This window comes from Pantherophis guttatus, chromosome 2 (assembly GCF_059756535.1).
Source record: "Pantherophis guttatus breed Tessera chromosome 2, ASM5975653v1, whole genome shotgun sequence".
Lineage (NCBI taxonomy): Eukaryota > Metazoa > Chordata > Lepidosauria > Squamata > Colubridae > Pantherophis > Pantherophis guttatus.
Genome location: NC_142064.1, coordinates 9,061,709 through 9,088,393, shown reverse-complemented (window position 1 = coordinate 9,088,393; position 26,685 = coordinate 9,061,709). Strand labels below are relative to the sequence as shown.

Genomic DNA, 26,685 nt, shown 5'->3' with positions numbered 1-26,685 from the left:
ATTATTATTATTATTATTAATAATAATAATAATAATTTGAAAATTGAAGTTGAGCGACTGTGGAAAAAGAAATCGTGTGTTGTCCCGATTCTAATTGGAGCCCTTGGAGCAATACCCAAAGGGCTACCCCGCTATTTAGAAATTCTTAATTTGCCAGACTTGAACATTTTGACTCTACAAAAAACCACCTTACTTGGAACAGCTTACATCCTCCGACGATACCTTAACAGTTCCTAGGTCCTTGGTTAGGACTCGAGCTGCTGAGCTATTAACCAGCCTCAAAGGCTGTGAATCTCACTAAAGATTAACCAATAAATAATAATAATAATAATAATAATAATAATAATAATAATAATAATAATAATAATAATAATAATAATAATAATAATAATAATAATAATAATATTTTGGGAGCTTAACTGAAAATTCCTCCATTTTTAAGCTGCAAAGCCAGAGCTACCTACCCGACAGCTGTCCGGCATTAACTAATAATGATTACATCTTAATAAAAGATACCACTTAAAGCCTAGGATGCAGTTACTGTCAGAAGGGTCATGGTTAATAATGATTAATCTGATCCTTATCAAGACAGGCTGTATCTACCGGTCACTAAATAATTGCTCAATAGCCTGAAGATGATTTCCAGGGAGATGGAGACACAACTATTAGAGCAAATTAAAAACCTCAAAAGGAAGAATAGTAAAAGAAGGAGACTTAGCAGTTACAGTATAAAGAAGAAAAATGAGACACGTAGAAAAAACGAGATATACAAAAATGATCCCCATGTCAGTTAATACTTAGTTGGGTAACCTTTAGCATCAATTACGGCCTTACAACGTCTTCCCATGGAGTGAACCAAGTCTTTTAGTTCTGCAGCTGTTATCATGTGAAACCAAGATTGAATGATGGCTTCTATAAACTGGGTTTGATTGCTGGGTCGCTTCTGACTAACAAGTTTCTTTAGTCGCCTCCATAAATTTTCAATTGGCTTAAGATCTGGGCTATTCCCAGGCCATTCTCGCAGTGGAATATGATTCTCTTGAAACTCCCCCCAAAAAGTGGTGTTATTAGCCATCAAACCTCAAAAATACACTTTTCCCAAAAGGTTTCCACAATTTTGGCCACTACTGTACGTAATTAACGTCAACTGAATCAATAATGCTGAGCGCATTATCAATCCACTAGCTGGACGCCCATGCTTTGCTACGAAACTATGTACTCGGGCTTGATAAATTGACACTTACAGCCTGAAACTTAAATGTGGAATGTTTAACTCTGTAGCATCAGAGTGTGTTAATATAATGCAACTGGCAGTTGGAACAGAGGGGGAGGGGGAGTAGAATGTCCCAGCCCACAGCATTCATCGGTAGTGATCTGGCTAGCATCCTGTCAGTGTGTGAGAGAGTTGAGGGGTGTTTGGAAACTCAAACAGTATTTGCTATGTGAGCAAGAAGGAGACGGGAAGGAAGCTGGGCATGGCTTAGCTCAACTGTTCTGTAGTAAAGCTGCTTGCTGCTGTGAAAGTAAAACTGAAAGTGAAACTCCTCTCCTCTGCTTGTGTTTTGCATTTGGAATAGATTTCTTTTGAGGTGGGGAGGGGGAGTAGAACTCCTTAGCATCAGAGGGCTGTTTGGAAAGTGAAACAGTATTTGCTGTGTGAGCAAGAGGGAGACAGGAAGGAGGCTGGGCGTGGCTTAGCTCAAGTGTTCTGTATTAAAGTTGCTTCCTGCTGTGAAAGTAAAACTGAAACTGAAACTCCTCTGCTTGTGTTTTGCACTTGGAACAGATTTCTTTTCAGGTGGGGAGGGGAAGTAGAACTCCTTAGCATCAGAGCATGTTAATAATAATATAGGAAATACTAATGCTCTGATGGTCGTTTCGAAAAATCCTTTCTTAGTGAGCACCTAGAAGCCAAGAAGAACATACGTGGCAAATTTCAAGTTTGTAGGCTTTACGGTTCTGGAGATGTCATGATTAATGCGTGAGTGGTTTTCGCTTTTATATATATAGATTCACTGCAGTATTCCTATTCAATGTCAATGTACTGAATGAGGGTATACGTAGCATGGGAGTGCAATGGCTCAGTGGTTAAAGACCCTGAGCTTGTCACCTGACAGCCTGGGTTCGAGACCCGAAAGTCACACAATGGGGCGAGCTCCCATTCCTTGCTCCAGCTCCTGCCCACCTAGCAGTTCGAAAGCATGTAAATGTGAGTAGATAAATAGGTACCATTTCAGTGGGAAGAAAACAGTGTTCCTTTTGCCTTTGCCATATAACCATGATGGCCACATGACTACATAAATTGTCTTCAGACAATGCTGGTTCCCTCGGCCAAGAAACACATGCGAGTACCACACCCTAAATTTGGATATGATTAGACAGATAAATTTTTACTTTTACCTTTTATACATATAGGCAGTCCTGACTTACAACCATTCGCTTAGCAATTGTTCAAAGTTATAACGGCATCGGTAAAAATGACTTGTGACTGCTTTTCACACTTACGACCACTGCAGTCATAACTATGAGCCAATTGCCAAGTGTCTAAATTTTGATTACGTGATCATGGAGATGCTGCAAAGGACGTAAGTTTGAAAAGTGGTCGTAAGTCACTTTTTTCAGTACTGTTGTAACTTCGAGTGATCAGTTAGCGAACGGTTGTAAAACGAGGACTACCTGTAGAAGCGTAGCTAGGCTCCAGGCTTTGCAGCTGGAGGTCTCTCAGAAACAGAAGTCAATCCTTGTCAACCTGGATAAAAAGCAGGGCCGCAATGAAAATAGAATCACCATCTGGAGAAGTTGACTTGGGCTGTCACGACTGAAAATAAACTTTGATCTAGTCCTGATCAAGCAACTGAGCTACTGGTATTTTTAGGAGACCGATGTTGCAGCTGTGCCAAACTCCTGGAGAACTAATCAGATTCTAACAATCATCTAGACAGAGCATTTCTCCAAAAATCTGGTTTAGCGCTTATCATCTGGGGCTATATTTCGAGGGACGTCGGTGAGCCGCTGAGGCCTAAACCCCTTTGATTCTCGACTAAGAGGACAAAATCCATTTCATTGCAGAACCCATCTTCAACTCTGTAGGCATCACATGGCCACATGTCCTACACCTCTTGTGGGTTCTGGTGGAGGTCAAAGCATGGGAGACTCTACCAAAAGTCTAGAAAGAGTGCAGAGAAGAGCAACAAAGGTGATGAGGGGACTGGAGTCTGAAACATATGAAGAACGGTTGCAGGAATTAGGTATGTCTAATTTAATGAAAAGAAGGATTAGGGGAGACATGATAGCAGTCTTCCAATATCTCAAGGGCTTCCACAAAAAGAGGGAGTCAAACTATTCTCAAAATCACCTGAGGGTAGGAAAAAGAAGCAATGGGTGGAAACTAATCAAGGAGAGAAGCATCCTAGAACTAAGGAGAAATTTTCATTCCCACCCCATTCCAGGAGAAGGATACTGCAAAATCCCCATTCCCTCCCCACTCCTGGGGGAAGGATATTGCAAAGTCTCCATTCCCACCCCACTCCAGGGGAAGGATATTGCAAAGTCTCCATTCCCACCCCACTCCAGGGGAAGGATATTGCAAAGTCTCCATTCCCACCCCACTCCAGGGGAAGGATATTGCAAAGTCTCCATTCCCACCCCACTCCAGGGGAAGGATATTGCAAAGTCTCCATTCCCACCCCACTCTGGGGCCAGCCAGAGGTGGCATTTGCCGGTTCTCCGAACTACTCAAAATTTCCGGTTCTCCGAACTGCTCAAAATTTCCGCTACCGGTTTTCCAGAACCTGTCAGAACCTGCTGGATTTTTACCCTTGGGCTTCCTGCCTAAGCAGGGGGTTGGACTAGAAGACCTCCAAGGTCCCTTCTAACTCTGTTATTCTATTCCAAGAGCCAACACTTCGGGTATCAAAGCTTCATTACTTCACCCTGAAAAGTTTTTTTATCATATATGTATGTGTGTGTGTGCATAGCATGTGTATATGTGTGTTATGTATGCGTATAGGTAGATATATACTTTCTTTTGAGAGCAGGCCATAGAATTTCATTTTTAAGGTGGGCCAGTTTGCTCACAATAAAAAAAAAAAAATCCATGACAATAAAGATTATCTTATTTTATCTGTTTCTTTGGTTAACGAAAGGTCCAAAAGAAAAAAACCCACAGAGAGCACCAAGGGCCCCACTGCTAAACCCTGAGCTACAAATATTCTCCTCTAAAGATACCATGACACGGGAAAAGGTTAATGCGTTTGGCAGGATGGAAACTTGATGCCCGACATGGCGGGGATGGGAGAAGATTCCTTGAAGAAACTGCATCCATTTCTGAATGTCCAGCAAGGAAGGAGGTAAACATTAAAAGTTGGAAACACTCCGGCTACTGGAACATGGCAGTAGCCTTAAAATTATATAATTTCTCTTCTATTCGTTTGACTTGTTTTAACTTCTGGGTGTCAAAAAGATTGAAAGGAAGAGCAAAACTGGGGCAAACGAACTGCTATTTGTACAGACGGTCCTCAACTTACAACAGACCATTCATAGTTACGACGACACTGGAAAACAGTGACTTATGACCAGAGGTGTCCTTCACATAATTTAACAACCGGTTCTCCCAGAATCGAAAATGTGAGAGCGTGTGCCTTCCGTGCATGCGCGTGGCCTTTTGCGCATGCGTGCACTTTGCTCACACGGGCGGCCTGAACGCATGCATGCAGCTTAAAAAACGCGGATAAATAGGAGGGCATAGCGCCAGGGCGAGTGGGCAGGTCGCAACTACCGGTTCGCCGGAACTGGTTCGAACCGGCTGAATCCAGTGGTGAAATCTATTTTTTTTTATTACCAGTTCGGTGGGCGTGGCTTGGTGGGAGTGGGAATGGAGATTTTGCAATATCCTTCCCCCAGGAGTGGAGAGAGAATGGAGATTTTGCAGTATCCTTCCCCTGCCACGCCCACCAAGCCACGCCATTCCAGGGGAAGGATACTGCAAAATCCCCATTCCCTCCCCACTCCTGGGAGAAGGATATTGCAAAATCTCCATTCCCACCCCACTCTGGGGCCAGCCAGAGGTGGTATTTGCCAGTTCTCTGAACTACTCAAAATTTCCGCTACCGGTTCTCCGAACTGCTCAAAATTTCCACTACCGGTTCTCCAGAACCTGTCAGAACCTGCTGGATTTCACCCCTGGCTGAATCCCACCTCTGCTTATGACCATCTTTCACACTTAAGACCGTTGCAACATTCCCATGGCCATGTGATCAAAATTCAGATGTTTGGCAACTGACTCTTCTTTATGACGGTTGGAGTTCAGGGGGGTCATCTTTTTTACAAACTTCTGAGAATCAAAGTCGATGGGGAAGCCAGATTCCCTTAACAACTGTGCTACTCAATGAATGGCAGTGATTCATTTAACAACTGTGGCAAGGTAGGTCGTAAAAGGGGGCAACACTCACTTCACAACTATCTTACTTAGCAATGGAAATTTGTGGGCTCAATTGTGGCCGTAACCCGAGGACCACCTCCATTCTTCACATCTTAATTTAAGGTACAAATTGAACATTTGGAACAAGAAAGGAGACAAATTTGGAACTTCTACACCCGTGTCTCAAAAAAAAATCAGCGGGGTCAACTAGAACTTGTGACCAAAAGCTGACGGGCAAATATTTATATAAATCTCTCAACAGATACATCAGCTGCCCGTCAGGGAATGTTCACGATGCAGCCGAGATTTAAAATAGTAAAAACAGTGTCGTAAAACACCAACGTTCAACTAAGATACAACTTGAGGAACAAGCAGTACGAAACCAATAAACAAAACTGAACCATAAACCAAGCACACGAAAATATATTGTGGTTTTATTACACTACCCATTTAAAAAAATCAAGGTTGGCCCGTTTGCAGCTACGACGGAAAGTTACGTTTAAAAGACAAAAGTTAAGACTTTTTGACATTTAGTCAAGTATAAATGTTGCAAACCATCCTATTTCAATTTTCTCTGAAATCTGGAAAGGAGATCACCCGTCAAATGCTTTTGAATATTTTTATGAGGGAACATTTAGGTGGCGATACACCTGTAAATTGTGCCGTCCGAAATTGTGAAGTTGCTTTGACTTCAGTATAGCTAGTCTTCGACTTACAACAGTTCATTTAATGACTGTTCAAAGTACTATGGCACCGGGGAGGAAAAAGTGACTTATATGACCGTTTTTCACACTTATGACCATTGCAGCATTCCCGTGACAAAAATTCATACACTTGGCAACTGGCTGATATTTACGACGGCCGCGGTGTCCCAAGGTCCCTTCTGACAAGCAAAGTCAACGGGGAAGCCCGATTCACTTAACAACCGTGTTACTAACTGAATAACTGCAGCGATTGACTTGAGAACGGTGGCAAGAAGGGTTTCAAAATAGGGCAAAATTCGCTTTAACCAATGTCTCGCTTAGCAACAGACCCTTTTGGGCTCATTTGAGGCCGTAAGTGGAGGACTAGTTGTATTTATTTTGACTTCTGCGCATCCCGACTCGTCTTCGCTGCCTTGAGGAGCAGATTAACCCTGGTTCTCCTCTTGCGGGAGAGAGGAGGAGGAGGAGGGAAAAAATGGGGTGATATTCTCCAACCCAAGGAAGAGTGTAAATTAAAATGGCCTCCCTGTTTGTTTTTATTCCTCCTCTTTGAAATTTCTTCCCCTTGGAACTCCTTTCAAAAGAGGCAGACTTTTGGGAAGGGGGGAAATGCTGGAATCCTGGCGGTCGCCGATGGGGAGGTGGGGAGCTGAAAGGGGGATGGCGAGAGATGGGAGATGGAGAAGCGGGAAGCCTGGGCGATGCCACAGACAGCTGGTGTTTGGGTGGTGCTAAATCACCCTGAAACGCGCCTCTTCCCTCAGCTCAATGAGGCCTAAATAACAAAAGAAGGCACAGCTTGGAGCTGGGCAGCTCGCTAGCCAACCTCTGACGCCCGTGACAGCTTCATTCAGCAACCGAGAGTCCGCACAAAGGCTTGGAAATCAATCCGACGTCCCGCTAGCTCGGACAATGGCCCAAATCTTCTCAGAAGGGGAGCCCCAAATGAGGGGCACCCCATTCAAGGCGGATCAAAAAACGCCAGGCTGGCCTTGAAAGGAAGCTCTGCTGAAATAACGGTCTTTCTTTCTTTCTTTCTTTTTCTTTCTTTTCTTTCTTTCTTTCTTTCTCTTTCTCTTCCTTCCTGTCTGTCTGCCTTTCTCTCTCTCTTATTCTTTCTTTCTTCCCTTCCTCTCATCCTTCTTTTTCTTTCTTTTTTCTTTCTTTTCTCTCTCTCTTCATTCCCTTCCTTTCTTTTCTTTCTCTTTTTTCCTTCCTTCCTTTTCTTCTTCTTTTTCCTTCCTTTCTTTCTCTGTCACTCTTTCTTCATTCCCTTCCTTCTTTCCTTTCTTTCTTTTTTCTTTTTTCTTCCTTAATTCCTTACTTCATTCACTCCATGTGCTTTCTTCCCTCTCACTTTCTTTCTTTTCCTCTTTTTTCCTTCCTTCCTTTTCTTTCTCTTCTTCTTTCTTTGTTTCTCTCACTTTCTTCATTCCTTCTTTCTTTTTTTCTTCCTTCCTTCCCTTCCCTCCTTCCCTTCCTTTCCTTTCTCTCCCTTTTCTTTTTCTTTCTTTCTTTTCCTTCATTCCTTACTTCATTCACTCCCTGCCTGCCTTCTTCCCTCACTTTTTTCTTTCTTTCTTTCTCTTTCTTTTTCTCTCTTCCCTTCCTTCCTTTCTTTCTTTCCCCTCCTTTCTCTCTTTTTCTTTCTTTTCCTTAATTCCTTACTTCATTCACTCCGTGTGCTTTCTTCCTTCTCACTTTCTTTCTTTTTTCTTTCTCTTTTTTCCTTCCTTCTTTTTCTTTCTCTTCTTCCTTCTTGGTTTCTCTCACTCTCTTTCTCCATTCTTTCTTTTTTCTTTCTTTCTCTTTTTTCTTTCTTCCTTCCCTCCTTCCCTTCCTTTCCTTTCTCTCCCTTCTTTTTTTCCTTCATTCCTTACTTCATTCACTCCCTGCCTGCCTTCTTCCCTCTCACTTTTTTCTTTCTTTCTTTTTCTCCCTTCCCTTCCTTTCTTCCTTTTCTTTCTTTCTCTCTTCCTTCCCTTCCTTCCTCCCTTTCCTTTCTTTCATTCTTCCCTCCCTCCCCTCCCCTCCCCCCCCCTCTCTCTCTCCTCAATCAGCTGGCCACTTCCAAAGACTAAGTCACAGCTAAGGAAGAAGGGACTTTGCACATAGGGGTGTGTGAGAAATTGCCTGCAGAGGAATTATGTGTACAGGGGCGCAGGGGAAGTGGAAATGAATATGTATGCATAGGTACATTTCTTTTCTCCTTTTCTCCCTAGAGTGGCCCGGGGTTGCTTAATATGGGGACGCCATATAAATCTTTTAAATAAACAAACAGATGGATGGATGGATGGATGGATGGAAGGAACTAGAGGTGTATGGAGATTCTCAATCATCCAGGTCATGGTTGTCCCAAATGTGCTTTTCCCAAAAGCCACTGAATTTTCTTGGGCGTTTTTTCCTTGAAAACATTTTGCTTCTCATCCATCCAATAAGCTTCTTCGGTTCTAACTCATGGATGAGAAGCGAAATGTTTTCTAAGAAAAAAAACCCCCAAGAAAGTCTAGTTGTCTTTTGGAAAAAAACACAGTTGGGATGGAACTAGAATCATCCAGTATAGTCCTTATAAACTTAACAAATAATAGTTGGGTTAGACGCCATCCTCCAGATTGTCAAACTTCACAAATCTTTTGCTTAATACAACATAGTTCCTTCAAGAGGAAGGGAGCTTTTATTCACAGCTTTTATATTGGGATTGTTCTACGGAATATGTCTTTTATTCTTCGGTTATTCAAAGAAACTCTTTCAGGAACTATAAAAGGTTTGTTCCATTAATAAAGCATCATTAAATACACACACAGAGACAGTCACTTATCCTGATTCTTCTAGCCAAATATCGCCAGCGAAGGCATGTGATAAAGCCATTATAGAAAATTCTATGTGTTATTACAGTAAAGAACTGTTATAATGCTTTCTCTTTGGTGTATCTAATCCACGTTCGAGAGTAACTTATTTCTCCGCTGCAAAATCGCAGAGTCAATAACCTCTATTTAAAAATTTCAGCCGTTTCAAGTGTGATCAGGGATTAAACACTGCCACCCAATACAAAAATTCACAAAATATGTGAATTATCAATAGTCCTCGGTTTACAACTACCGGTATTCATTTAGTGACTGTTTCAAGTTAAAACAGGACTGAAACAAGTGATCTGCAACCAGTCCTCACACTTAGGCCCATTGCAGCATCCCTACGGTCACGTGATCGAAATTCAGGCGCTGGGAAACTGACATGTACTTATGCCAGTTGCATACCCCAAGGTCACCTGATCGCCGTTTACCAACCTTCCAAGCCGGCTTCCGACAAGTAAAATCAATGGAGGATGATTTGCTTAATGACAGAATGGTTCACTTAACAACTGTAGTGATTTGCTTAACGACCCTGGCAAAAGCAGGCTGTAAAATATTGAGTTTGACTCACTTAACAACCACTTTGTTCAGCGGTGAAAATTTTGGTTCCAATTGTGATTGTATGTTGAGGACTACCTGTAGTCAGGTTCAGTGGCCTGGTTAACCGATACTTGTGTTTTCTAGTTCTAAAAATTTATATTCTGCCCTTCCATAAGAGGTAAAATGTTAATTTTGTGTGTGTGTGTGGGGGGGGGGGTTATCCGTATGCTTTGTAAAAGGTAATAAAAAAATTTGAAATGAGGGAAGGGACGTCAAATGAGAGGAAGGGAGAGACAAAGAGAAAGAAGAGGGGAGGGAGGGAGGGGAGGGAAAGAGAGGGGAAGAAAGAAAGGAAGGAAGGAAGGAAGGGAAAGGAGGGAAGGCGGGTGAGAAGGAGGGAGGGAGGGAAGGAGGGTGAGAAGGAGGGAGGGAGGAGATGAGGAAGGAAAGGAGGGAGGGCGAGAAGGAGGGAGGGAAGAGATGAGGAGGAAGAAAGGAAGGAAGGAAGGGAAGGAGGGAGGGAGAGTGAGAAGGAGGGAAGGAGGAGATGGGGAGGGAGGAAGGGAGGAAGGAAGGGAAGGAGGGAGGGAGGGCGAGAAGGAGGGAGGGAGGAGATGAGGAAGGAAGGAAGGAAGGAAGGAAGGAAGGAAGGAAGGAAGGAAGGAAGGAGGGAGGGAGGGAGGAGATGAGGAGGAAGGAGGGGAGGGAGGGAAGAAAGGAGGGAGGGAGGAAGGAAGAAAGGGTCCCTGGGACATACAGATAGTGACGGGGAACCCTTGAAAGTGAAGGAGAAGTCAATTCCAATCACCTCTTGTCCACCTAGAAGAAATTACCATACTGGTGGACCGAGGGATGGCGTTTCCTAAGATCTCCCGGTTCCATTAGCACTACTCCCCCCTTCCCAACTGTGCGTTAGCTACATCACTACGGGAATTATCTCTCAGCTGTGATCACCTTAATTAGAGCATCTGCAGTGGAGCCCAAATTAAACCCGAAGAGCATATGTAAATCTTGGTTGGCACATTTCCCTACAGGGCAGGTGGTAGAAGAAAATCACCACTAAAAGGATCAATGTAATTTCCTAAAATTACTACACGTCGGTTAGGGACCCAGGAGCGGCACATAAGGGAAAAGGAAGACATTTAAGGCAGACATCTACTTCCTTAAACACCTCTCTGTAGTGCCTCTGGATATGAAGAAAAGGTCCCGAGTGCAACCATTCTTCATTTGTGTTCTGAAGATGGTCCAGAGCTGAAGATAGATAATCAGGTCTTGCATGCTTCAAATTCCTGTTCGACTTGCAGCCTCATTTTAGTAGGAAGTATCCCCTCGGATCCAATTCTTCTTCTAGAAAAGCCAACCAGACTAAGCCAGTTTGGTGTAGTAGTTAAGGCATCAGGTCAGAAAGTGGAAGACTGGGAGTTCTAATCCAGCCCTAGCCATGAAAGCCAGCTGGGTGACTGGCCCAATCACCAGGAAATTGGGATTTCTAGTTCCACCTTAGGCATGAAAGCCATGGCCAACTCAATAGGGCCAACTCACCATGGCCAACTCACTAGGACCAACTCATTATAGCCCCTAGGGCCAACTCACTATAGCCAATGAATGATGGCCAACTCACCATAGCCAACTTACCATGGCCAACTCACTAGAGCCAACTCGCCATGGCCAACTCACTAGGGCCAACTCACTATAGCCTCTAGGGCCAACTCACTATAGCCAATGAATGATCGCCAACTCACTATAGCCAACTCACCATGGCCAACTCACTATAGCCAACTTACCATGGCCAACTCACTAGGGCCAACTCGCCATGGCCAACTCATTAGGGCCAACTCACTATAGCCAATGAATGATGGCCAACTCACTATAGCCAACTTACCATGGCCAACTCACTATAGCCAACTTACCATGACCAATTCACTACGGCCAATTCACCATGGACAACTCACTAAGGCCAACTCGCAATGACCAATTCACTATGTCCAATTCGTCATGGCTAACTCACTACGGCCAATGTGCCACAGCCAACTCACCATGGCCAACTCACTACAATCAACTCGCCACGGCCAACTTGCCACAGACAACTCGCCATGGCCAACTCACTATAGCCAACTCACTATAGCCAACGAACCATGGCCAACTCACTATGGCCAACTCGCTGCAGGACAACTTGCCAGAGCGAACTCACTGCGGGACAATTCAACAATTCTATCTACTTAGAATAAATAAACAATTCTATCTACTAAATAAATAAATTGTTTTAATTTTTGCCATTCGCATTTTGTTCTGTCTCTCCTTTTGTCATCTTTTCTTTAATAATTCTATTCCTCTATTTCTTTGATATTATGTAACTTTGTCCCGCAGTGAGTTGGCCAAGACAAGGTGGCCGTGGTCAGTCGGCCAGAGAATTATCATCAGCCCAACTGAATCATGATTCAAAGATAAGTTGAAGGTAGAGAAGCATTACCTTCAACCACCAAAGGAACTAGCAAATGATAATCCTCATTGTTAAAGATTATTTTATCATGATTGCCTTTCTTCCTTACTGAAATATTTATTTATTGCCCGTCCATTGTTCTAAAGGACTATGGGCCAAGACTCATCAGGTGCACAATACTAAATACTCCAACAAAATAATCAGCCTTTAAAAATGTTACACTGCCAAATTCCTACATATCAAATTCATTTTTTTCCGGGAATGGCTATTCCTTGGTTATTCTTCCACTTTATTCATTGATGTGATTGATTTACAACCCGTCGTTCCTTCAGCATTCCAACGAGTGCAAACAGGAAGCCCTAGGCTTCCAACAGCTTGCTTAGCGACCGTTGGAAGTTACGTCGGCATTGGGAAAAAAAATGCCTACGATTGGTTTTTACACAACTTTGCAGCAGCAATTCCCCCCCACCCGGGGGGGGGGGGTAATGCAAATCAAAATTTGGATGCTTGACAACTGGCTCACATCGATGACGGGGTTCACGTCATCACTTTTTAACTTGGGACGGTCACTAAACTAATTGTCGTAAGTCGAGGACTACCTGTATTGGTAGCAGGCGGGTTGAGGGAGGACGCCGTTTTGCTCGGCTGGGCATTGGGCGATTTGCAACCAGACCGAATATCTGAAAATTGTCTCGGGTTCTCTTTCCTGCAACGCCCAACAGGCGCAGGCATTAAAACAGGCTGCCCATATGCCGAGCTTCACTTGTTCGCGGCTGCTCCGTGCCATCTGGCCTCTTTGATTAAAGGGAGGTGGGGGGAAAGGGAAGGGGAGAGGTGGAAATGGAACAAGGGGAGAGATAAAGTTGGAAACAAGCAAAATAATAATGTCAGAGAAGGAAAAACAAGAGGAGGAGGAGGAGGAGGAGGAGGAGGAGGAGGAGGAGGAGGAGGAGGAGGAGGAGGAGGAGGAGGAGGAAGAGGGAACTAGAGAAGATGCTTGCTGATGTTTCTGAAATCTGCTCCTTGGCCAAATTCCCAGATAGATCAATAACGGAGGAACAGTACTACCTACCAGGGTGGATAAAAATCAATGTTTTTTTTTTAATTAAAAAAATTGGATTTTTTAAAAAATTTAAATCAGATTTTTTTTTAATTTAAATTGGATTTTTTTTAAAATCAAATCTATTTTAATGAAATGCTTTTGGAGTAAAAATCTATCTAAAGATAGTTTTCTATTTCAGAGACATTAATAGTTCAGTTTATTCTGCATGAAATGGAGCTTAGCTAGGTAGCAGGAGGCGGTGTATATCCTGCAATATTTACATTTTTTTTTGGTCAACCCGTTCAATGACTCCAAGCTCGGCAAGCTACATAGGAAACCTTCATTTTTTTTGCAAATAATAGTATTGAAGCTTCTAACTAGCTTCTAGCAGCAAGAATGAGTCCCTAATGAGTCCTGCAAAGGTTGTAATTGTGGAAAACGGACGTAAGTCGCTTTTTTTCAGGGCCGTTGCAACTTTGAACAGTTACTAAATGAACTGTTGTAAGTCAAGGACCACCTGTACATACAAACTGATTTTATATTATAAAGCTGACTATAAACAGAATATTTATTTACGGGACCGCCTACTACCACCAATAGCCTCCCACTGGCCGGTATGCTCTCATAGAGAGGGGGTCCTCCGGGTGCCGTTGGCCAAACAATGTCGACTGGCGGCCCCTAGGGGGAGAGCCTTCTCTGTGGGGGCACCTACGATCTGGAACGAGCTCCCCCCGGAGATACGGAGGATCCCGGATCTGTGCACCTTTCGCCGCACTCTAAAGACCTTTTTAGTCCACCAGGCGGGCCTGGCCTAATCTTTTCCCTCTTTTTAATTACGCAAATCTTAATTGGTTTTTTAAATGGTTGGGTTTTAAATATGTTTGGGCCAAATTTGTTTAATTCAATTTTACTTTGTTTTTAAATTTTGTATTTATGTATTTTTACTGTTTGGCTGTTCACCGCCCTGAGTCCTTCGGGAGTAGGGCGGTATATAAATTAAATAAATAAAATAAATAAATAAAAATAAAAATAAATATTAGATATTAGGTTTTTCTAGTCCAACTCCCTGCTCAAGCAGGAGACTCTGTACTCTTTCAAACAAATGCTAGAAAATTTTGTTGTAGGAAAAAGAAGTATTGAGTACTTGGCTCAATAGTAGTAACTGTGAGAGGGATCTTGGGAGTCCTAGTGCCCAACCACTTAAGTATGAGCCAGCATTGTGCTGCAGCTACCAAAAAAGCCAATGCAATCCTAAACTCCATCAATAGAGGGATAGCTTCAAAATCATATGAAGTGCTAGTATACTGCTTTATATTGCATTTGTTAAGACCACACTTGGAAGGCTGCATCCAGTTCTGGTCGCCATGATACAAACTAGAGTGTGGAGACTCTGGAAAGAGTGCAGAGAAGAGCAACGAAGATGATTAAGGAACTGGAGGGTAAAACATATAAAGAACGATGGCAGGAATTGGGCATGTCGAAGTTAATGAAAAGAAGGACTGGGGTAACATGATGTTCCAATATTTCAGGGGTTGCCGTAAAAAAGAGGGGGAGTCAACCTAGTCTCTTCCAACTCTATGGTTGGGTTGGGTTGGGTTGGGTTGGGTTGGGTTGGGTTGGGTTAGGCTGGGTTGGGTTGGTCCCTTCCCTTCCATACCACACTATATTTTCTAATCTTTCCTTTCCTTTCCTTTCCTTTCCTTTCCTTCTTTCCTTTCCTTCTTTCCTTTCCTTTCCTTTCCTTTCCTTTCCTTTCCTTTCCTTTCCTTTCCTTTCCTTTCCTTTCCTTTCCTTTCCTTTCCTTTCCTTTCCTTTCCTTTCCTTTCCTTTCCCTTCCCTTCCCTTCCCTTCCCTTCCCTTCCCTTCCCTTCCCTTCCCTTCCCTTCTTTCCTTTCCTCTCCATTCCATTCCATTCCATTCCATTCCATTCCATTCCATTCCATTTATGTTCCGTTCCGTCTATTCTATTCTATTCTATTCTATTCTATTCTATTCTATTCTATTCTATTCTATTCTATTCTATTCTATTCTATTCTATTCTATTCTATTCTATTCTATTCTACTCTACTCTACTCTACTCTACTCTACTCTACTCTACTCTACATTCTATTCATAGTTCTCTTTTCTTCCTAGTGGGGCATATATCTGCCTACCTCCCATTCATATAACCACAACTACAACTCTGTGAACAGCAAAGCCATTTTAACGCTTCTAACGCTGTAGGGGAACATGGAACCACGTCTGCCCCCTTCCTAAACCAACATCTTCACCAAAAGCTGAGTTAACAGGGCCTCTAAAATAAGATGTATCACTTTTTTTTCCAGACATGAATAGGCAAATGTGCTCAAAGCTATAATTTTGAGGAAAAGGGAAGTGAAGCCAAAGATGATGTTTCCACGCAACAAAATAAGGATTTTGTTGATTTGGGGACTTTTTGAGACACAGCTATGGGGAAATGCAGAGGATTTTTAATTTATTAATTAAAAATAAAGACTGCTAGCTGCCAAGTTGGCGGGAAATCTGCCAACTTCCTTCAGATGGAACTAGATTCTGTAGAAGTTTTGCGTAGGATTGGCACCGGGAGAGGAGGGGGGGAATGTACCCTATGTACACTGAGAATTATTTTAGTTTCTGATCAATTCCTCTGAAGGAAGGGCACAGCTGAGGACTGGGGCAAAGAGGTTTGGAATGGAGATTTGAACAAACTGGGCACGGATGCTTCCCCTGACCAGTTAAAGAGGGGGAAAAAATGGAAAGAGAATAAAAACAAAAGGAAAATGATAAGGATTTGGAGAGGTTGAGAGAGGAAGAAGTAGAGAGAGGGAGGGAGAGAAGGAGAAGGAAGAAGGAAGAGGGGGAGAGAGGGAGAGGAGGAGAGGGAGGGAGAGAAGTTGACGGAGACAGGGAGAGAAGGAATGAGATAAGGAGAGAGATGGAGGGAGCAGGAGGGAGAGGAAGAGAGAAGGAGACAGAGGAAGAAGGACAGGGAGGGAGAGAGGGAGGGGGAGTGACAGGGAGAAAGACAGGAAGGGAGACAGAGAAGATAGAGGGAGGGAGAGAAGAGGAAAGAAGGGAAAAAGGAGAGAGAGGGGGAGGGAATGAGATAAGTAGAAAGAGAGGGAGACAGCAGAGAGAGAGGGAGGGAGGGAGAGAGGGAGAAGGAGAGGGAGACAGAAGGAAAGGAGAGGAAAGAAGGGGGAGGAGAAGGAGACAGAATAGGGAGGGAGAATGAAAAGGGGAGAGAGGAGAAGGAGGGAGGAAGGGAGAGGAGGAAAGAGGGAGGAAGGGAGGGAAACAGAGGGAAAGGAGAGGAAAGAAGGGAGAGGAGGAGGAGACGGAATAGGAAGGAGAGTGAAAAGGAGAGGGAGGGAGGGGAGGAGGAGGGAGGGAGACAGGGAGGGAGACAGGGAAAGAAGGAGAGGAAGGAAGAGAAGGAGAGAGAGAGGAAGGGAGGGAGACAGAGGGAAAGGAAAAGAAGGGAGAGGCAAAGGAGGGGCAGAGGAAGAGACAGAGGGAGGGAGGGAGAGGCAAAGGAGGGAGGGAGGGAGAGAGAGAGAGAGGGAGACAGAGAAACCAAGCAAATCTTTGCTTCTGTAAATTTTCACACCCTCCTCCAGAAGGGAAACCAAGACAGACTCGCAGCCCCAGCTGCCTTTCCTCCACTTTGGACGGTGCCTAGAGTCAAAAGACGCAGCAAAAATTGCCACCCAAATCCCATCGGATGAGAGCCAGGCACTTCTTCCCACCACCCAACCCAGCAGCTGCGCTTTCACACGCATCCCTCCGGTGCCTCATGCAAATCAGACGTAGAGCAGGTGCTGCCCGTCTCTCTCCCTCTGGAACCAGCAGATCTGGGTGGAGACGGGGAGGGGAGGGAGAGAGGGAGGGAGGGAGGGGAGGTCTGCCCAGGCAAGGGAGGGTTGGTGGCCTGATTGCAAATGATGTCATACCCGTCGGATTGTGCGCCACGCGAAATGAGGAGCTATGGCTTCCCAGTTGGGGAAGGACATTACATGGGCGATGGCCTTCGGAATAGGTCTGTTGTGCATCGAGGACCCTTTAGGGGTGCTTCTGTCCTGGAAAATAACTCTCTTCTTCCTGGGCAGAATAATTCATCGTTTTTTGGGGGGGAAGGAGGAACAGGGGGCCTTTCTGTGCAAGGATTTTGCCAAGATGTTTTCCAAAAACGACGCTGCTAGCCCCGGGATGAAATCTACTTATCTTCCCAACCGGATCTGAAGTGCACGCCCCACCTGCATGGTCGCATCACTCCCATGCGTCACGTAGGCACGCGGACCGTCGACGCATGGGCAAACCTCCTGTGCATGCGCTGAGGGTAAAAATCAGGTTACTCCCTGGTTAAAACCGGGTCAGCTGAACCGGTAGCGATGGCGGCCGGTGGTTCGTAGAACTGGTAGCGATGGCAGTGCGAAGCTCCGTCCACCCATCGTTACTTAACCAGGAAGTAATGATGACCGGGCGGGTGGACGGAGCCTCGCACTGCCATCGCTACCAGTTCTACGAACCACCGGCCGCCATCGCTACCGGTTCAGCTGACCCGGTCCAAACCGGGAGCATTTCACCCCTGTGCTAACCATCTTCTCCGAGTTAAGAAGACTTGGCTGGTTTGTAACAGCTTACCAATATAAGACAGTATTCGTAGCTCAGGGTGGAACAGGAGTCCTCGGTGATCTCTCAGCTTAGTTTGTCTTCCTGCAAGCATTTCAAAACCCAACTAGGCAACATCATCAGTGCTGGAAGGGACTGAAGTTTGCAGAGAGGAGGAGGAAGATGTTGTGGCCCGCCAGCAGCCTGCGATCGTGGCTGATCCTGACGACGAGGAGGCTGGTATGGGGTTGCGCCAGCAGCCTGCGAAGCCAGCGCTCGCGTCCGACAGAGAGGAGGCTGAAGAGGATGTGGTGTCAGAGGCAGAGACTCAGCCAGGGCCTTCAGAACCTCCAGAGGCTCCTTCAAGTGGAGAAAGTGAAGTGGAGGAGCCTCTCCTCAATGCTCGAGCACGCAGGGCTGCCAAAAGGCAGGAGTGGCTACTCAGGAGGAGGAGGTCTCCTCGAGAGTAGGGCTTGAGAATAATCAGCCATTCCCTTAGCCTATTGAAGTCGCACGCAGCTAGCGCATTCTTGCTGGAAACAACTCGTATTATTATCAGAGTATTTTGGTTTATCATATCTTGTTTTCTGGGCTGGTTGCCAACCTTTGCCGGTCTTGTTTATTCTTGCTACTAAATAAATTTGATAAGGACCGTTGGTGTGTGTCAATATCCTCGGAAATCCGGAGCTGGGGCAGAACAGAAGAGAAAGGGAGGAGGAGGAGAAGGACTGTGGGATCCTTGGTGCACCCTGAGTTTGGCTGTTTTCTTGCAGATGTTTCTTAACCCAACTAGGTAACACTATCAGTACTAGAAGGGACCGGTGTTTGCAGGGAGGAGGAAGAGGAGAAGGAGGAAGAAGAGGAGGAGGAGAAGGAGGACAACTGTGGGATCCTTGATGCTCTCTGAGCTTGGCTGTTTTCTTGCAGACTTTTCTTAACCGAACTAGAGAACATCATCAGTGCTAGAAGAGACTGGGATTTTTAGAGAGGAGGAAGAAGGGAAAGGGAGGAGAAGAGAGGAGGAGGAAAAAGAGGAGGAGGACAACGACGATGATGGCTGTGGGATCCTTGGTGCACTCAGAGCTTGGCTGTTTTCTTGCAGACATTTTTTAACCCAACTAGGTAACATCATCAATACCATAAGGGAGTGGAGTTTGCTCTCTCTTTCTATACAAGTGGACTTGCCTTGTTAGTGTTGATATGGAGGGTTCTTGGTGGTTCGTTCTTTAAGCTGTTCTTTACTGTTTGTTTGTCTGAGTTGGCTGTTCCTTGATTGAGGTACTGTTTATATTTTGGTACAACATTCCAATAACGGAACAACAATCAAGGAACCACCAACTCAAGACAAACAAGCTAACAATAAACAACAGCCTAATCAAAAGAACCAGCAAGAACACTCCCACCAACACTAAGAAAGCAAGCCACTTGTATAGAAAAAGAGAGCAAACCCCACTCTCTTCTAGACACTGATGATGTTACCTACTTGGGTAATGAAACGTCTGCATGAAAACAACCAAACTCTGAGAGCACCAAGGACTCTACAATTCTAACATCGTTCCCTCCGTAATGGATTGGTGACGATAAAGTGAAATTAGACAAAGAAATCCAAAGTGTCCAGAAAACCCTGTTATTGTGCAATTGCTCTGTTTATTTGCAGAATTGTATTTTGTAGGAGGAAGGGGTTCCATCTATTTGTAATCCTTCCGTTTCCTTCCTCCTTGTTCATCAATCATCACCTCTGGGTCAGACTGACATCAGCAGATATCTGGGATTGAGATTACACTGTCTGGCTTCCCAGGAACCCCTCAGCTGCATTCATACATGACCATGGGACAATTTTGTTGTTGTTAGTTGCGAAGTCATGTCCGACCCATCGCGACCCCATGGACAACGTTCCTCCAGGCCTTCCTGTCCTCTACCATCCTCTGGAGTCCATTTAAGGTCACGCCGACTGCTTCAGTGACTCCTTCCAGCCACCTCGTTCTCTGCTGTCCCCTTCTTCTTTTGCCCTCCATCGTTCCCAGCATTAGGCTCTTCTCCAGGGAGTCCTTCCTTCTTATTAGGTGGCCAAAGTATTTGAGTTTCCTCTTCAGGATCTGGCCTTCTAAAGAGCAGTCAGGGTTGATCTCCTCTAGGACTGACCGGTTTGATGGCCTTGCAGTCCAAGAGACTCGCAGGACTCTTCTCCAGCACCAGAGTTCAAAGGCCTCCATTCTTTGGCGCTCAGCCTTCCTTATGGTCCAACTTTCACAGCCATCCATTGCAAGTGGGAAAACCATCGCCTTGACTATACGCACTTCTGTTGGCAGGGTGACACTACAACCATCATAAATAGGGATCCGTTGGCAAGCATCTAAATTTTGATCACGTGACCATGGGGATGAAAAGGTCATAAGTCACATTTTTTCAGGGCCATTGTAACTTTGAATGGTCACTAAACGAACTGTTGTAAGTCGAGGACTATTAAATAGTAATTTCCCCAACCCCAACCGCTGAGTTTCATGAAGAATCAGGGATTTAAATCCAGTCAGATGGGAAAATGCAGGCCAGATTAAAATCCACCCCAATCAGAGGAAAACCAAAAACAGCCACTTGGAAATAACAGTTGGAACAGTTCACCCCACTTCAGGTCAAGCCGCTAGACCAGATTTCATAATTGAGACATCTTAGAAGACCGAGGCATTCTTCTAAAAGCTGAAGTTAAAAAAGCGCCATCGTTGCACGAGGAGCGCTGATCTCTCACCAGGCTAAGCGTGACCAAATATGCTGGCAAGGAGTGTTCAGAATTACACATGGCGCACTGTACGCGAGGAATGTAAAATAAGTGAAGTTGGAAGCATGGTTGACTGATGGTGTGGGTTTGCTTTAATTTGTAGATTCAGTTGTGGCAATGACTGGACGGCGATCATTCTGAAGCCGTGAAACCTGAGCGGAGGGTAACGCTATCTAACATAAATCTATCTAACATAAAGGTTCCCCTCACACAGTGGTGAAATCCTATCGGTTCTGTCCGGCTCGCACGAACTGGTAGCGGCGGTGGCACATGGTTCGGCGAACCAGTAGTGAAGGCAGCGCGAGGCTCCGCCCATCCGCCCATCCGCCGTTACTTCCTGGTTTTAGCCAGGGAGTAACCTGTTTTTGACCTTCTGCGCTTGCGCAAAAGGCTTTGCACATGTGCAGAGGGTCAAAAATCAGACCTGACAATGGCACGTGTGACACGCGCGACACGTGCACTTCCAAACCAGTAGGGAAGGTACGTAGATTTCACCCTTCCACTCACACATATGTGCTAGTCATTCTCGACTCTAGGGGGCGGTGCTCATCTCCGTTTCAAAGCCGAAGAGCCACCGCTGTCCGAAGACGTCTCCGTGGTCATGCGGCCGGCATGACTAAACACCAAAGGTGCATGGAATGCTGTTATCTTCCCACCGAAGGTGGTCCGTATTTTTCCGCTTGAATTTTTTACATGTTTTCGAACTGCTAGGTTGGCAGAAGCTGGGACAAGTAATGGGAGCTCACCCCATTACGCGGCACTAAGGATTCGAACCGCTGAACTTCTGACCTTTCAATAGACAAGCTCAGAGTCTTAGCCACCACGTCCCTTCCCATCTAACATAATGCAGTACTTATAAAACTTTGGCAACACCTATTACTTTAATAGCATGTATAACTTACTGCTTATCTAGTTTTAGAATGCTTATTGATTTCAGTCTCTTCTAATATTTGGCATCTTGGTAAAGCAGATTTAGGCCGGGTCAACAGCTGGGAAGTCCATGGATGCTGCCTGGAGAACCATGTGGGTAGGAAGATCAGATAGAAATCTTATCGAATACATCTGTATCTAACAAGGAAGACTCTGCCACTCTCCTTTCATTGTGATGGTTTGCATGATATAATTATCTAAGGTTAACTTAATCACGGTCTAGTCTATTAATCCTGAACAGACCCTCAACACTCAGCTTCGAAAGAAAGGATGAGTGGAAGAATGGATGGGTGGGTGGATGGATGGATGGATAGAAGGATGGATGGAAGGATAGTTGGATGGATGGATGAGTGGATGGATGGATGGATGATGGATAAATGGATGTGTGGGTGGATGGATGGGTAGATGGATGGATGTGTGGGTGGATGGATGTATAGTTGGGGGGATGGATAATTGGGGGGATGGATAGCTGGGGGGACGGATGGGTAGATGGATGGATGAGTAGATGGATGGATGCGTTGGTGGGTGGGTGGACAGATGGATGAGTAGGTAGGTGGGTGGGTGGATGGATAGGTTGGTGGATGGATGGATAGGTTGGTGGGATGGATGGATAGGTTGATGGATGGATGGATGGATGGATGGATGGATGGAGGGAGGGAGGGAGGGAGGGAGGGAGGGAGGGAGGGATGGAATCAGCTTTGCAAGGTAGTCCAGACAAGAAGCACACCAAGAAGTACTAGCTCTAACTTCACTGTAAGATTAACACAATCTTGCAAGTCTGAAAGTACCTCTCCTTCCTCACCTTTACAGTCCAATAAACTAAAGAGGGTCTCTTCATAGATGTTTGCCATGCCCCCATTCCTTCTGCAGACTCTGCTGCCATTTTGAAAGCTCTTCTTCCTGTCTTCTGAAGATTATTCTATCATACCATTTGCAGGTGGATGAATCCTAGGTAGGGCAGGTGGGTAACAACCAGGGCTTCTTTCTTGTACAAACACTATCTGCATGCCATCAAAATGAACTAGGTTGCCTCTGGATAACCCAACAGTAATTTCTGATCTTCTGACCAACATAAAAAGCTCAAACAAGACTACATTTGACCTTCAGAATAACAGAATTGGAAGGGACCTTGGAGGTCTTCTACTCCAACCCCTTGCTCAAGCAGGAGACCCTATAGTCAAGCATGAGACCCTCCAGTGATGAAATACCCACAATTTCTGGAGGCAAAGGTGTCCCACTGATTAACTGTTCTAACTGTCAGGAAACTTCTCCTTAGTTCGAGGTTGCTTCTCTCCTTGATTAGTTTCCATCAATCAACGCTTCCGAGTTTCCCTGGGATATTTCTGAAAAAGTTAAAAGCTGCTGCTGAAATTCCAGAAGTAACTTTCTGGAGTCACTTACGTGCAAGTTGGACAGCCATGTCAGTAAATAAATAAATTCATTTCTGGTCCACAAACCATTCTGCCTCTTCTTCAAAACATTTCGGCTCTTTCTTATAAGCTGACATCTCATGAGAATATTCTAGCGGCGTGAAATCTGACCCGCACCAATGCATGACTTAACTTGAACAGCTTGACCTACTGGATGTTGAATCGTCCTCCATCCTTCTTCTTCTACTCCAGTTTTCTCTACCAGCTAACTTCCAGATAGGTGTTTAAGATGAGGCAGGAAACGGTCCAGGTTGACATTTCTCATTCTCTTTTTTTATTGGCTTCAATTGAGAACAGTTGGTTTAGGGAAGGGATATTTTTTGTGAAATGGATGGATGGATGGATGGATGGACGGACGGATGGACCGACTGATGGATGGAGTCAGCTTTGCAAGGTAGTCCAGACAAGAAGCACACCAAGAAGTACTAGCTCTAACTTCATTGATAAGAGCCCTGGTGGCGCAGCAGACTAAAGCACTGTTATTAACATCAGCTGCCTGCAATTACCGCAAGTTCAAATCTCACCAGGCTCAAGGTTGACTCAGCCTTCCATCCTTTCTAAGGTAGGTAAATTGAGGACCCAGTTTGTGGGGGCAATAAGCTGACTTTGTATAAATATATACAAAAGTATGAAGGCTATTGCTTAACGCATTGTAAGCTGCCCTGAGTCTCCGGAGAAGGGCGGCATATAAATCAAATTAAAAAAAAAAAATTGTAAGATTAACACAATCTTGCAGGTCTGAAAGTAACTCTCCCCCCTCACCTTTACACTCCAAGAAACTAAAGAGGGTCTCTTCATAGATGTTTGCCAAGCCCCCATTCCTTCTGCAGACTCTGCTGCCATTTTGAAGGCTCTTTTCTCATTCTCTTTTTTATTGGCTTCAATCGAGAACAGTTGGTTTAGGGAAGGGATATTTTTTGTGAAAGTTTCTTGACTCATCTTTCCTTAGAAGCTGAGAAGCGTCAAGAGCCCAGAGCAAGAGATGGTTAGAGAGATCAGAGAAACCCACACACCCACGCACACATAGGCACATACAAGGTGGATAAAAGTCAATGATTTTTTAAAAAAATAAAAAAAGTTTTAAAAATCGGATAACTTTTTTTTTATTTAAATCGGATTTTCTTTTAATTTTTATCAGATCTATTTTAATAAAATGCTTTTGGAGTAAAAAAAAATCTTTCTGAAGATAAGTTTTCTATTTTAATCATTTAGTTTTATTCAGCATGAAATGGAGCGTAGCTATGTAGCATGAGGCTGCGTGTATTCTGCAATATTTACATTTTTGATAAACCCATTCAATGAATCCAAGCTCTGCAAGCTGAGATAACATGCACTGCATTGATGCATTCACACAATTTCACAGTAACGATGAGATAAATAGAATAGAATAACAGAGTCGGGAGGGACCTTGGAGGTCTTCTAGTCCAACCCCCTGCTTAGGCAGGAAACCCTACACCATTTCAGACAAATGGTTATCCAACATCTTCTTAAAAACTTCCAGTGTTGGAGCATTCACAACTTCTGGAGGCAAGTCGTTCCACTGATGTTCTAAGTTGCTTCTCTCCTTGATTAGTTTCCACCCATTGCTCCTTGTCCTCCCCTCAGGTGCTTTGAAGAATAGCTTGACTCCCTCTTCTTTGTGGCAGCCCCTGAGATATTGGAACACTGCGATCATGTCACCCTGAGTCCTTCTTTTCATTAAACTAAACATACCCAGTTCCTGCAACCGTTCTTCATATGTTTTAGCCTCCCAGTCTCCTAATCATCTTTGTTGCTCTTCTCTGCACTCTTTCTACCACGTTTCCCCGAAAATAAGACCCTGTCTTATATTTTTTTGAACCGCGAAATAAGCGCTTGGCCTTAATTTTGGGGAGACCTTATTATTTTGGGGCGCATAGAGTAAGATGGGGCTCTTCTTGCTGTCTTACCTGATTTCCAGCTCTGCGTTTAAATATTTTCGGGGAGGGCTTATTTTCAAGGGGAGGCTTATTTTAGCACATGCGCTCAAAAACCCGATTGGGCTTATTATCAGGTGATGCCTTATTTTCGGGGAAACGGGGTAGAGTCTCAACATCTTTTTTTACATCGGGGCAACCAAAACTGAATGCAATATTCCAAGTGTGGCCTTACCAAGGCATTATAAAGTGGTATTAAATCAAATCCACCCTGGCACATAGCCCTGGATGAAATTTCTTCTGTGCAAGGTGCTTAAAATGCTTTGAGTGAGGGAGACAGAGTTTAGGCTAAAAGGCAATCCCCACACATATCCACACACCCACACCCAAACAATAAAAAACAGGCTGTTTTAGCTGATTTAGTGAAGCGTGAGCAAAGCCTTATGATCTCATGAACGTTCCGGCCTTCCAGGCTTAGAACACAGATGATATTTCCTGACCGATGGATTCCTGCAGCTGTGGGCAAGTTGCAAATTCAACACGGAAATGTACGTCCTGCTGCGAAACCTCCTAAGAGCCATTGCCTGACTTCCTAGACCTGGGAGATATGCTACCTAGAAAGCAGGTGGTGGAAAGAAGTTAAGTCCTTGGCAGGTTGTCCTCTATCTATAAAGGGAGGTCTCCAACTAGGATCCAGCTCACAAGGAACAATGCCTTAAATCAGGGGTGAAATCCAGCAGGTTCTGACAGGTTATGGAGAACTGGTAGCGGAAATTTTGAGTTCAGAGAACCGATAGCGGAAATTTTGAGTAGTTCAGAGAACCGGCAAATGCCACCTCTGGCTGGCCTCAGAATGGGGTGGGAATGGAGATTTTGCAATATCCTCCCCTTGGAATGGGGTGGGAACGGAGATTTTGCAGTAGCCTTCCCCTGCCACGCCCACCAAGCCACACCACGCCCACCAAGCCACGCCCACAAAACCGATAGTAAAAAAAAATTGGATTTCACCACTGCCTTAAATGGTTTTCAGTTTGGTCTAATGATTAAGGAACCAGGCTAGAAAAGCAGGAAACCGTGAGTTCAAATCCCAGCTTAATGAAAGCCAGCTGGGTGATTTTGAGCCAATCACCAGGAGATAGTGAGTTCTAGATTCACCTTAGCTATGAAAGCCAGCAGGGTGACCTTGGACCAATCACCAGGAGATAGTGAGTTCTAGATTCACCTTAGCTATGAAAGCCAGCAGGGTGACCTTGGACCAATCATCAGGAGACAGTGAGTTCTAGTTCCACCTTAGGCACGAAAGCCAGTTGGAGGACTTTGGGCCAATCACCAGGAGACAGTGAGTTCTAGTTCCACTTTAAACATGAACGCCATCTGGGATAAAATCAAGATCATATGAAGTGTTAGCACCACTTTGTAACACCTTGGTAAGACCACACTTTAAAAATTATACTCAGTTTTGGTCACCACAATATAAAAAAGATGATGGTACTGTGAAAAGAGTGCAGAGAAAAGTAACAAAGATAATTAGGGAGTTGGAGGTTAATACATATGAAGAATGGTTGCTGGAATTGAGTATGTCTAGTTTAATGAAAAGAAGGATTAGGGGTGACTTGATAGCAGTCTTCCAATATTTTAGGGGCTCCCACAAAGAAGAGGGAGTCAAGCTATTCTCCAAAGCACCTGAAGGCAAGATTAAGAAGCAAACTTTACTTTATTTTACTTTTATTTGATTTATATACCGCCCTACTCCCGAAGGACTCAGGGCGGTGAACAGCCAACAATAAAACACATACATACAAAATTTAAAAAGCAGAAATAAAATTAAATAGTTTGGCCCAGACAGATTAAAAAACCCCAGTCAATTTAAAACAAATTAAACTTTGAATATTAAAAATTAAAAAAATATTAAAAAATTATTTAAAAAGAGGGAGAAAGTTAAGCCAGGCCCGCCTGGTGGAATAAAAAGGTCTTAAGAGCGCGGCGGAAGGTGCGCAGATCCGGGATCCTCCGTATCTCCGGGGGGAGCTCGTTCCAGATAATAAGTGCCCCCAC

At 44.4% G+C, this 26,685-nt stretch overlaps 1 protein-coding gene across 2 annotated transcripts in view; it reads right to left on the bottom strand.

Annotated features, from left to right (window-relative positions):
• Positions 1 to 26,685, bottom strand: part of SETBP1 (SET binding protein 1) — a 315,488-nt gene that overhangs the window by 220,078 nt on the left and 68,725 nt on the right. The gene's annotated exons all lie outside the window — the stretch shown is intronic.